The sequence below is a fragment of the Pseudophryne corroboree genome, chromosome 4 (assembly GCF_028390025.1).
Source record: "Pseudophryne corroboree isolate aPseCor3 chromosome 4, aPseCor3.hap2, whole genome shotgun sequence".
Lineage (NCBI taxonomy): Eukaryota > Metazoa > Chordata > Amphibia > Anura > Myobatrachidae > Pseudophryne > Pseudophryne corroboree.
Genome location: NC_086447.1, coordinates 446,585,698 through 446,598,042, shown reverse-complemented (window position 1 = coordinate 446,598,042; position 12,345 = coordinate 446,585,698). Strand labels below are relative to the sequence as shown.

Sequence of the window (12,345 nt, the reverse complement as noted above, 5' to 3'; positions counted from 1 at the left end):
ACGCAATTTGACTTGAATCACACCATCATAGCTTCACCTGTCACTTCACAATGCTGGTAAATCACAACATTGTCTAGTGGGTAGAGGGGCCATGATGATACAATTGCATCACCACACTTCCAGAACTGCCTACTTCTGCCATGCTATGTCCCCGCAGTGCCGACCTGGCTTCCACCATCCCAGAGGCCAGCTCAAAGGTCAACAAGTATGCCTCTCTTCATGTGAGGAGTAGTTATAGGCATCTACAGGTGACAAAACCAGCTCTGGAGAAGACACTGACCCAACAGTGTCTTGATATTAGTAATATCTGGGTCTTCTCTTTGAAACATAACAAGAAGCAATATGTACAGGAATTTTCTTTATAGTTTTTTTCCCTTCATGTCCCCTTAGTCTTTTGTGCCAATACTAGGGAAAGGAAGAATGAATACTGCAAGGTGCTCAGGACCTGGTCAAAGATATCTTACAGTGTATTGCTATGGATTCAATACAGGTTATTTCTTGAAAGATTATAATTTGAGGCATACAGCATAATATGTAATACTAGCAGAGGAAGTCATCTATGAGCATAACATTGCACATTGTCTTATCCATTTTAGAGCACATTTTGTGTGTTGCAATTATGCAGAAAAAGTTCATTTCTAGACACAATTCTCTAATGTAATAAAAGCTTCAGTCATATATGATGTCCGTTTAATCCTGACTACTCAGTTTAATCCTAAAGGTGGCAAACTGCAGCATTATAGGATAATTAAAGGTACGTTCTATTTAAATACAAGGTGGTAGGAGGTTGGACTTGATTAAACATTTAAACTTTTGCACAGTACAAATTTGTCCATCTCCCCGCACCACAAGGTATCTGCTGATAGCAGAGAGTAGGGGATCATCTTGCTCAATACAAACCATCTAAATGTAAGTGTGCTATATAAATGCATCTTGCTCTGCATCAATGGGTGTAATATTATTATTATTATTATTATTACTACTACTATTATTACAGAGGTTCTCAAAGTCGGTCCTCGGGGGCACACACAGTGCATGTTTTGCAGGTCTCACAGAATCGCAAGTGAAATAATTAGCTCCACCTGTGGACCTTTTAAAATGTGTCAGTGAGTAATTAATACACCTGTGCACCTGCTGGGTTACCTGCAAAACATGCACTGTGTGTGCCCCCGAGGACCGAGTTTGAGAACCTCTGTATTATTACTATTATCATGTTTTAGCTTGAAGGCAGTCAGTGACATAGGGGGATGACAGTAAACGTTTACAAAATTACAGAAATGAATACATGACCGTCAACAAGCAGCTATGAATTATGAGTACATAGCAAATCATACAAATGTAGACAGTCATAAGGACAGTGAGGATAAGTGAATGAAGTCCACATGTTATTTCCTATCAGTGCATTTAGAATATTTGCACTAAACTGTAACAACCCATAAGGAATGAAGTTAGACAATGAATACAAATTTTGTTTTTAGTTTCTATGTTATAATAGAGGGAGATGTACTAAACCTTGAAAAGTGATACATTTCATGGTGATAAAGTACCAGCCAATCCGCTCCTTACTGCCATGTTACAGGCTGGGTTTGAGAAATGACAGCTAGTAGCTGGTTGGTTGGTACTTTAGCAATGTGAAATGTATTTATTTTCAAGGCTTAGTACATATGGCACATAGGTAGTCATTCCGAGTTGATCGCTCGCTGCCGATTAGCGCAGCGATCATGTGAAAAAATGGCATTTATGCGCGTGCGTATAGGCTGCAATGCACACGCGCGATGTACAGATACGAAGCTCTTTGTGATCGTGCTCAGGTTCTAGCTAAATTTTCCTTTGCACTGACGGCCACAAGAAGATTGACAGAAATGGGGCGTTACTGGGTGTCAACTGACCATTTTCAGGGAGTGTTTGCAAAAACGCAGGCGTGTCTGACAAAAAGTAGGCGTGGCTGTGCGTTCGCTGGGCGGGTGTATGGCGTCAAATCCGAACACGAATAGGCTGAAGTGATCGCAAGCGCTGAGTAGTTTTAGAGCTACTCAGAAACTGCACAAACTGTTTTTGCAGAGCTCGGCTGCACATGCGTTCGCACTTCTGCTAAGCTAAAATACACTCCCCGGTGGGTGGCGGCATAGCGTTTGCACGGCTGCTAAAACTAGCCAGCGAGCGATCAACTCGGAATGACCCCCATAGTGAGAATTAGCTCCTAAATCAGAGTTTGTAAATAACTGTCAGAAAAAATAATTTATATACCTGCAAAACATGTGGACCTACTAGTGCAGAGGTTCTCAAACTCGGTCCTCGGGGGCACACACAGTGCATGTTTGTTTTGCAGGTCTCCTCACAGAATAGCAAGTGAAATAATTAGCTCCACCTGTGGACCTTTTAAAATGTGTCAGTGAGTAATTAATACACCTGTGCAGTGTGCACCTGCTGGGTTACCTGCAAAACATGCACTGTGTGTGCCCCCGAGGACCGAGTTTGAGAACCTCTGTACTAGTGCCTTAGTTAATGTTGTGCCCCAATAGTAGTGTCCTTGTTTATGTTATGAACTATAGTAGTGCCCCAGTTTTCATTATAGTACATTGGGCCTAATTCAGAGTTGATCGCAGCAGCAAATTTGTTAGCAGTTAGGCAAAACCATGTGCACTGCAGGTGTGGGGGGGGGGGGGGGGGGGCAGATATAACATTTGCAGAGAGAGCTAGATTTGGGTGTGGTGCGTTCAAACTGAAATCTAAATTGCAGTGTAAAAATAAAGCAGACAGTATTTACCCTGCACAGAAACAATATAACCCACCCAAATCTAACTCTCTCTACATATCTGCCACACCTGCAGTGCACATGGTTTTGCCCAACTGCTAACAAATTTGCTGCTGTGATCAACTCTGAATTACCCCCATTGTACGGTTGCCAGTACACATTATACAGTATAACACAGTACCCCCAATTTACAAATGACATACAGTCTTCCCAGTTCATATTATGCCACACCATAGTGCCCCCAGTTCTTACTGTGCCATATTTTGTAACATTATAATGCCATACAGTTCACATTATACCACATTACAATGAGCAGATCCAGGGGCATACCTAGATACACTATATGGACAAACGTATTTGGCCACACCTGTTAATGATTGCATTCACGTGTTTCAATGAGACCCACTGCCTAAGGTGTATAAAGTCAAGCACCAAGCCATGCAGTCTCCATTTGCAAACATTTGTGATACAAAATGTGTAATTCTAAAGAACTCAGTGACTTCAAGCGTAGTACTGTTATAGGATGCAATAAGACGGTTCATGAAAATTCATCCCTGCTGGATATTCCACGGTCAACTGTACAGTAAGTGATATTAATAGAAAGTGAAAGTACTTAGGAACAGCAGCAACTCAGCCACAAATAAGAAGACCACGTAAAATCACAGAGCGGGGGTCAAGGACTACTAAGGCACATGGTGCGTAAAAGTCGCCAACGCTCTGCTGATTCCATAGCTGAAGAGTTCCAAACTTCCACTGGCATTAATGTAAGCACAAAACTGTGCGGCAGAAGCTTAATGGAATGGGTTTCATGCTAGCCTCACGTCACCAAGTCCAATGCCAAGCGTCAGATGGAGTGGTGTAAAGCATACAGAGACTGGACTGTGGAGCAGTGGAAAAGTGTTCTGTAGCATGACGAATCACACTTCTCTGGCAGTCAGATGGGTGAGTCTGGGTTTGGCAGATGCTTGGAGAACGTTACCTGTCTAACTGCATTATGCCAACTGTGAGGTTTGGTGAAAGAGGAATAATGGCATGGGGCTGTTTTTTGGGTTTTGGGCTAGGCCTCTTATCTCCAGTGAAGCAATCTTAATGTTTCAGCATACCAAGACATTTTGAACAATAATATGCTCCCAACTTTGTGGTAACAGTTAGGGGAAGGCCCTTTTCTATTCCAACATGACTGTGCCCCAGAGCACAAAGCAAGGACTATAAAGACATGGTTTGATGAGTTCAGTGTGGAAAAACTTGACTGGCCCACACATAGCCCTGATCTCAACCCCATCGAACACCTTTGGGATAAACTGGAATGGATATTGCAAGCCAGGCCTCATAAATGCTCTACACTATCTACAGTGTCTCTAGAGGCTACAGAATGAATGGACATAAATTCCCACAGAAACACTCCAAAATCTTGTGGAAAGCCTTCCAAGAAGAGTGGAAGCTGTTATAGCTGCAAAAGGTGGACCAATTCCATATTAAAGTATAAGTATTTGAATACAATGTAATTACAGGTCCTGTTGGTGTAATGGTCAGGTGCCTGAACATTTTTGTCCATATGGTGTATATTGCAGGCCCCAAGGCAAACGTTTGAAAGGGGCCTATGTACCACCCAATTGTGAATAATGTATATACCACATGTAAAGTTGACTGGGAAGATGGGCCCTCTGGGCCCCATAGCAGCTGCATCCCTGCACCTATAAACCCTTGACCTGCAGTGTAACTGAGGTCTTATGATTTTCATTCAACAGATGTATCACTTTATGGAAAGCACATGGATCTGAGGCATACTTGTCTACCTGACCCTCTCCATGAGGGAGAAAATGCTCTGTTCCTGGACTTTCCTGGTAATGTCTGATTGCCAACACCTGTGGTGAAACACCTTTCTTATCGATAAACTAGCTCACCACAGGTGATGGCAATCATATATTACCAGGAAAGTCCAGGAACAGAGCATTTTCTCCCTCATGGAGAGGGTCAGGTAGGCAAGTATGATCTGAGGTTGTGCAAACGTTTGTATCTGATGGGAGTATCCAGTAGACCAGTGGTTCTCAAACTCAGTCCTCAGGACCCCACACAGTTTACATTTTCCAGTTCATCTAGCAGGTGCCCAGGTGCTGTCATTACTCACTGATACATTTTAAAAGATCCACAGGTGGAGCTGATAATTTCACTTGTGATTCTGCGAGGAGACCTGAAAAATGGGAACCGTTTGGGATCCATGAAGACCGAGTTTGAGAACCTGTATGGTAGACACACGCATTTCTGGCTAATTGTAGGCTGATAACACTCATGCTCACATTTCAGCCATATGCATAAACAAGATATTTAACTTCTGAGACTGAAAGAGTAGCTTATTGTTATACTTACTGAAGCATACCTCCCAATATGACCCCCTCCAGGAGGGACAGAATGCTTTGCTTCTGGACTTTTCTCTTAATTTGTGATTGCTGGCACTTGTTTTAAACAGGTTAATGGATAAGAAAGGTGTTACAGCACAGGTGATACAATCATAAATTAAGAGGGATGTCCAGGAGCAGAGCGTTGTGTCCCTCCTGGAGAGGGTCATGTTGGGAGGTATGCTGAAGTGTGATGGAAGAGTAGCTTGATTAGTACTCTAAATTGGTACTTCTCAAATCCACTCCTCTGGACACCCTAACAGTGCATGTTTTCCAGGTCTCACAGAATCACAAGTGAAATAATTAGAACTGCCTGTACAGTAGACCTTTTAAAAAGTATCAGTAATAAATACACCTGTGCTCCAGCAAGGAGAAATGGAAAATATGCACTGCTAGTGTGTCCCGAGGACTGGATTGAAAAGCACTGCTCTAAATACTTATTAACCTTCCAAGTACTTAGGGCTTATGTAGATTTGGCTGCCTTTGCGCTTAAAATAGTAGGTAAGAATGCACGCAAGAACAAATATATGTACATGTTTACAATAAAAAGCATTTGTGGCAGATATATATCAGGTGTACAAGTACATTCTTACTTCCCATGACAACACAGAGAAAATGCAAACATGTGGCTTGTATGTGTTAGCTCCTTAGGATAAAGGGAGTTATTTAGATGTGGTTGGAGGATTGCTGTGAATTGCAAATTACCGATTATACTGGTTAACAAAGATTTTGTCCCACGCAAAAAAAAACACCTGATTCTGATATATTTTTTCACGCAAAATTCAAATATGAGGCTAAATATAACAGCCTCTGGGTTGCTGGAGGTGCAGCACTTTCTGCGATTGCTGCTTTAAAAAAATGGGCAGACTCAAAGAAAGTCTAGCAACTCGGAGGCTGTTACAGTCAGCCCCTAGTTTCAGAATTTTTCTATCACCCATAGTATTTTTGTTCCAGCAAAACCTCTTTCGATCATTTGGAACCAACATAGTAGCAAACATAGCTAATTTCATAGGTTGTTTAATCTAATTTAATTGATTTAAGAGAATTATCTTTAATCAATTATAAATAATCGATTCAATTTATATATATCAATTATCATTGAAGAGAAGTATTATTAAATGCATGAGCTAAGATACATGACCACTAGAAGTCTGCATAAACACGACTTGACACGTTGAGACATGCAAACAGCCCCCACATGCGAGAAGCAGTTCCTTGTCAGTGTTTAGAGCCAGAATCAGACTGCAGGCGGCCCTAGGAAGGCTGACCATGCTAGCCCTTTAAACTGGGACACTCATGAATTACACAGGTTCTGTGGTTGGCTGACTTCAAGCCTGCATGTCACCTGGTTTTAATCAGCCACAGAACCTGTGTAATTCAAGAGTGTCGCAGTTTAAAGGGCTAGTATGGTCAGCCTACCCTAGGCACTGTAATGGTTTAGGGTCAGGGCCCGCTCCTCCAATCCACTGATATATTTACAAGTGATACACCCATCAGTATACACAGAACACACTGACATCACATGCCTCATACACCCAGGCCACACCATATCAGTTTAGCCAAAACAAACATCACTGGCTACAGGGCAAACCAAAACAAACATCACTGGCTACAGGGCAAACCAAAACAAACATCACTGGCTACAGGTCAAAAAAATGTAGTCAATACTCCTCTTGTTGATACGGAGTAAATTTATCTGACTCATTAAGGTTAGGCTGATGAATAAATTCATCAAAGCTATGGATAAAACTGTTTGTGGATTCACCTATGTGAGGAATAAAGTCACCAGAACCAGTGAGGCAAAACTAAAGGAAGGTATTTTTGTAGGATCTTAAATCAGGAAACTACTTTGAGATGAAAAATTTCATGCAGAGCTTAATGATCATGAAAAATCTGCATGGTTGTTATTTAAGAGAATTTGCAAGGATTTTTGGGAAAATCACAAATCAGAAAACTACCGTGACATTGTAAAATGACCTTCTGCCCTCGTTTAGAGCACTTGGATTCAATATGCGTCTAATATTCATGTTTTGGACTCCCACTTAGACTTTTTCTCAGAAAATATTGAGGCAATCAGTGATGAACACGGCAAATGATTTCATCAGAATATCTTTGACATGAAAAGCGCTACCAAGAAAGTGGAGCCCGTCTATGTTGGCAGACTATTGCTGGAAACTGAAAAGTGATATTACTGCAGCAAAATAAAGCTGAAAATCATAGGCTTCTTCATTTTAAAGTTAAATTTATACATATTTTACATGTAGTAGCCACATTGGCGAATAAAAGTGTACACTGTAAAATGTAATTAATCTCTTTCTCAAAAACAATGCCCGATAGAAAAATTTTAAACCCAGAAATGAATACAGCATCCAAAATACTGTAAGTTTCATCTATTTTACTTTATGGGACAGCAAATTAATAACATTTCGTTAACACGTGTTATCGGTACTTTGCGCATGCACCGGACCTGTTCTGCATGTTCCAAGGAAACGGCAGTGATAGCAACTCCAACCACGTCTGAATCAGGCCCAATGCGACTTTAGCATCTACAACTATTTCTACACAAAAATGCTTATCATGAATGTAACCTCAAACTTTAGAAAGCGCTAAGCTCTTGTGTGTGTCAGCTGTGCAGCTCCTTAAAAATACACCTCCTCTCAATTGTGCACTGCTGCTTTCAATAATGGGTTTGTTGAGTCCCAATAATTTAAATATAAATCAAGGAAAGAAGTTGAAAGCGCTGTCCACAATAAAAGAGTTTTTTTATTTGATTAAAAATTATAAAATCACTATTCACATATATCCTTATCAATACTGATCTAAAGGTTTAGACATTGAAACATATTACAAACCATAGCTGTTTTCAGTGGTACCTATTAGTGAAACAGTTTAAACACAGTGGGTAACTTGCATTAAATTGACACACTCTGCATCCAATTAAACAATTGTGTTAGATGTCACACACTAATCCCCTCAGTGTTTATTCCTTTTGGATGGTTCACTCCTTTGGGCAGCCTCCTATAAACGTAATTGGAAGGGTTAAATGCTGACAGTCCCAGACATATCCGGAGAGATATGTTCACCACAAATCTGAATTAAATATATATCCTCCCGCTGGGACAATAATACATCCAAAGCCACAGATTGAGAGCACGCAATGTCAAATTTAAGGAGATAAAGTAGCTACTTTTCTTGGTACAATCCCTTAATTGGCGGCTATTGATACTGAATAAATTGCCGTTCTGACGGGCGTCCCCGTCTGGTGATAAAGTTACTTATATACAGTAGGACTCCTATTTAATAAGCATGCTCCACAGTTCATTCGTGAGTTCTTATTCAATTAATGGAGGCCGCATGCACGGCTGATCTCACTGTCTGGGACTGTCAGCATTTAACCCTTCCAATTACGTTTATAGGAGGCTGCCCAAAGGAGTGAACCATCCAAAAGGAATAAACACTGAGGGGATTAGTGTGTGACATCTAACACAATTGTTTAATTGGATGCAGAGTGTGTCAATTTAATGCAAGTTACCCACTGTGTTTAAACTGTTTCACTAATAGGTACCACTGAAAACAGCTATGGTTTGTAATATGTTTCAATGTCTAAACCTTTAGATCAGTATTGATAAGGATATATGTGAATGGTGATTTTATAATTTTTAATCAAATAAAAAACTCTTTTATTGTGGACAGCGCTTTCAACTTCTTTCCTTGATTTATCATGAATGTATTTACCCTCCAGCACCTGTAAGAGGGATGCATATGGTTCTTGCACAAGTGTAGCAATAGACATTGGGGGTAATTCTGAGTTGATCGCAGCAGGATCTTTGTTAGCAGTTGGGCAAAACCATGTGCACTGCAGGGGAGGCAGATATAACATGTGCAGAGAGAGATAGATTTGGGTGTGGTGAGTTCAATCTGCAATCTAAATTGCAGCGTAAAAATAAAGCAGCCAGTATTTATTCTGCACAGAAACAATATAACCCACCCAAATCTAACTCTCTCTGCAAATGTTATATCTGCCCCCCCCCCCCCCTGCAGTGCACATGGTTTTGCCCAACTGCTAAAAAAAATTCCTGCTGCGATCAACTTGGAATTACCCCCCATTGTTCTTGCATTTGAAGGAAATTACATTTCCTAGATTTTCTTTTTTTGTTGCTATCCCGTAACTTTGTTGCCTTTTATAACCTCACCATCAACACATACTAAAACTTTACCTATCACACCCTCTCGCATATGCTAAATTCCTGTTATACACTATAGTTTACTAATTACCTTCACATTTTCTTTTGTTCTCAGAAAGTGCTGTCCATACCATCAGGACGATATCACCAGCAAGGGCGTAGCTACCTTAGCTGCAGGGAGTGCAGCTGCTATGGGGCCCAGAGCTGAGAGGGGCCCACTTTACCGGAAAACGTTACATGTGTTACAGTATATCCATTTTTCACCATTGGGTGATACATAGGATCCTTTACAAACTTTTACCTTGGGTCTTGCAATATATTTAATTACGCCCTTGGACCTGCTCATTGTCATGTGGTATAAAATACTACTACTACTATGGGGCATAATATTAACTGAGGCACTACTACAGTATGTTTCAGAAAATTAACTAGGGCTCTATGATGGGGCATAAAATTAACAACTGCTGTGGAGAGGTGTCTATCTAGAAGCATTGGGACAGGGGCCCCTTCAAAATGTTGCTATGGGGTCCACAAAGTTCTGGCTACGCCCCTGATCACCAGGATACTCCTTCTGTCACTAGTGCTCTTTATATTTACACTGCCAGTCCTCTGTCCTGTACTGACTGATTCAACTACCTTATCCAGTTCCTCTATTATCATCCCTCTAATTTCCCATATCTCCATGCACACATTCTTTAACACAAGCTCCCTCATCTCCAGCATCTCATCTCCATCTTTCCTTTAACCTCTTAACTCACTATAAAACAAAAAACACTCCGAATTTTTTTTAAGTAGATTGAATTAGGTAAAAAAACATCTATTTAAAAATTATCCAACAAGATTTTATAAATTAAATAATAAATACATGTTCCCAATTTACTGGGAATTTGGATTGGAGGGGGCTGGCCTGTACACCCTAATTTTAAAAGAAGAGGTGCTACCTTGCTGAGACTTATAGTGCCACACAGAAAAAATGGAAAATGCAGTTGCACACTGTAAACACAAAGAACAATAGTAATCAAAACAATTCTATTAAACTCTACAATGTAACATGGAGTAAAATTGAGGTACCTAGCTATATAAATTTATATAATATGTCAGTATTAGGGATGTTAGGGACTCAACTGATGAGGTCACCATGATGTGGTTGGTGGGCCCACATTTTTGGCTAAAAATTGTGCTAAGAACCTCAATTTAACTCCATGTTAAATTGTAGGGTTTATTATAATTGTTTTGATTACACGTGTTCATAGTGCTTAGAACAGTGATTTTCAACCTTTTTTTACTCGCTGCACAACAAACAATATTTTAAAATTGCCAAGGCACACCATCAGTTCCCCACAGTAAAAAAATATCCACACATACATTGGCCTATACACAAAAAACAATCATGTTGCTCCCCACATAAATCATGTTGCTCCCTACATAAATCCTGTTGCTCCCCACATAAATCAATCACATTGCTCCCCACATAAATTCTTATTATCCCCACATAAATCCTATTGCCCCCCACAGGAGAAATAACATAACAAATATTAGCCCCTACCAGTCAGCTGTCCTCCTCCCTGTCCCTCAGTGGCGGGGGTTGTTCATAGTGGAGTTCTGCGAATACTGAGCAGCGGGCGGTTGGGCAGGTGAGGATGTGGGTGGGCAAAGAAAGCTGTGTATGCAGGCATGAACTGGAAGATGCATATGCAGGCAGGTGGGCTGGCTGGGTGGTGAGATGCAGTGGCCGTGACCTATGATATCACACTGCCGCATCTTCAAGGCATAGGTCACGGCCGGAGCACGACTGATCCTCTAAGAAGAGCCTGGGCCAACAGTTCACTCTGAAGGTGCAGGAAGTTGCTCTGGCTCCGCGGCACACCTTGCAACTGGTCGCGGCACACTAGTGTGCCACGGCACACTGGTTGAAAAAGCCGGGCTTAGAGTGTTCACCTGCATTTTCCTTTTTTTTATGTTTTATGGAGGAATAATATTCACCTTGGTGGCCTTCCAGTAAAAGCTAAGGCCTGTAACTCAGAGGCATTTTTGGAGAAATGGCTTTGCTAGAGGCAAACTCACTGCTCAATTTGCAGTGGAGAGGGTTAATAGTATTCCCACTCAGAATCATACTCCTGAAGCCCCTCCCCATCACATTTATTGCTAGTTCCACCACTTTGAGGAAAGAGATTCAATACTATGCCTGATGCAACTGTGAGGTCCTTTGTAATATAATGGATATTGGGTTGCATTGTATCCAGATATTTCAGTTAATGTGCAGATCCCAGTTTCTTCAGGTCAATTGACATCTGTGAGAGTTTGGCCTTTCACGTCCCATGCTGCTTCCTGTTTGATTGAGAGTGGTAGTGAATGGGAGGAACCACTTCTTCAACTAATTTAGGAAGGTCGGGACATAGCTGGAACAGAGGGTGCTGGGGCCTACATATCCTCCAGATTGAACAGGGGCTGTATGAGTATAAGATCACTAATGTTGCTTTATAATTATTCTAATTATTATTGCTTCTCCATTTCTCTTTTGTACAGTTGACTGTATGGGACTTGCTCACTCCTGTTGTACACTGTTTCCTATATGTTTATACCTGGAATGTTAGCAGCCCTGTCCTCCATTTGCTTTGTGTTCTGAATGTGTTTATTTAAGATTATTAAGATATTTGGATCTGTCCATTCTTGTTCTCTGTGCCTTGAGGGGCTGGACTGCTTAAAGTCTGGAGGGCTCCTGACCTTATAGTTGTAGATAAGACTAGCTCCCTACGTACCCCTTGTTTTGTTCCATTACCTAAGTAGGTTTGGGTTTGTCACAGAAATCTAGTTTTGTAGTACCTATAATTTCCAGTGGCATGCGGTGAGGTCAGTGGCTGGTGAGGCACTGCAGCCATAATGTCCACTGAATCCTGCCAATTACCCCTACCGCCACTGCCGCTAATGCCCGCTGCCTGCTCATTATACTTGTGATATATTGTACATTTTTATAGAAAAAAAAAATAGTGTTTGGGAAGGGAGTGGGAGG

General features: G+C 41.1%; 1 protein-coding gene across 1 annotated transcript in view; it reads right to left on the bottom strand.

The window, feature by feature from the left end:
• Positions 1–12,345, bottom strand: part of GJB7 (gap junction protein beta 7) — a 36,037-nt gene that overhangs the window by 3,673 nt on the left and 20,019 nt on the right. The gene's annotated exons all lie outside the window — the stretch shown is intronic.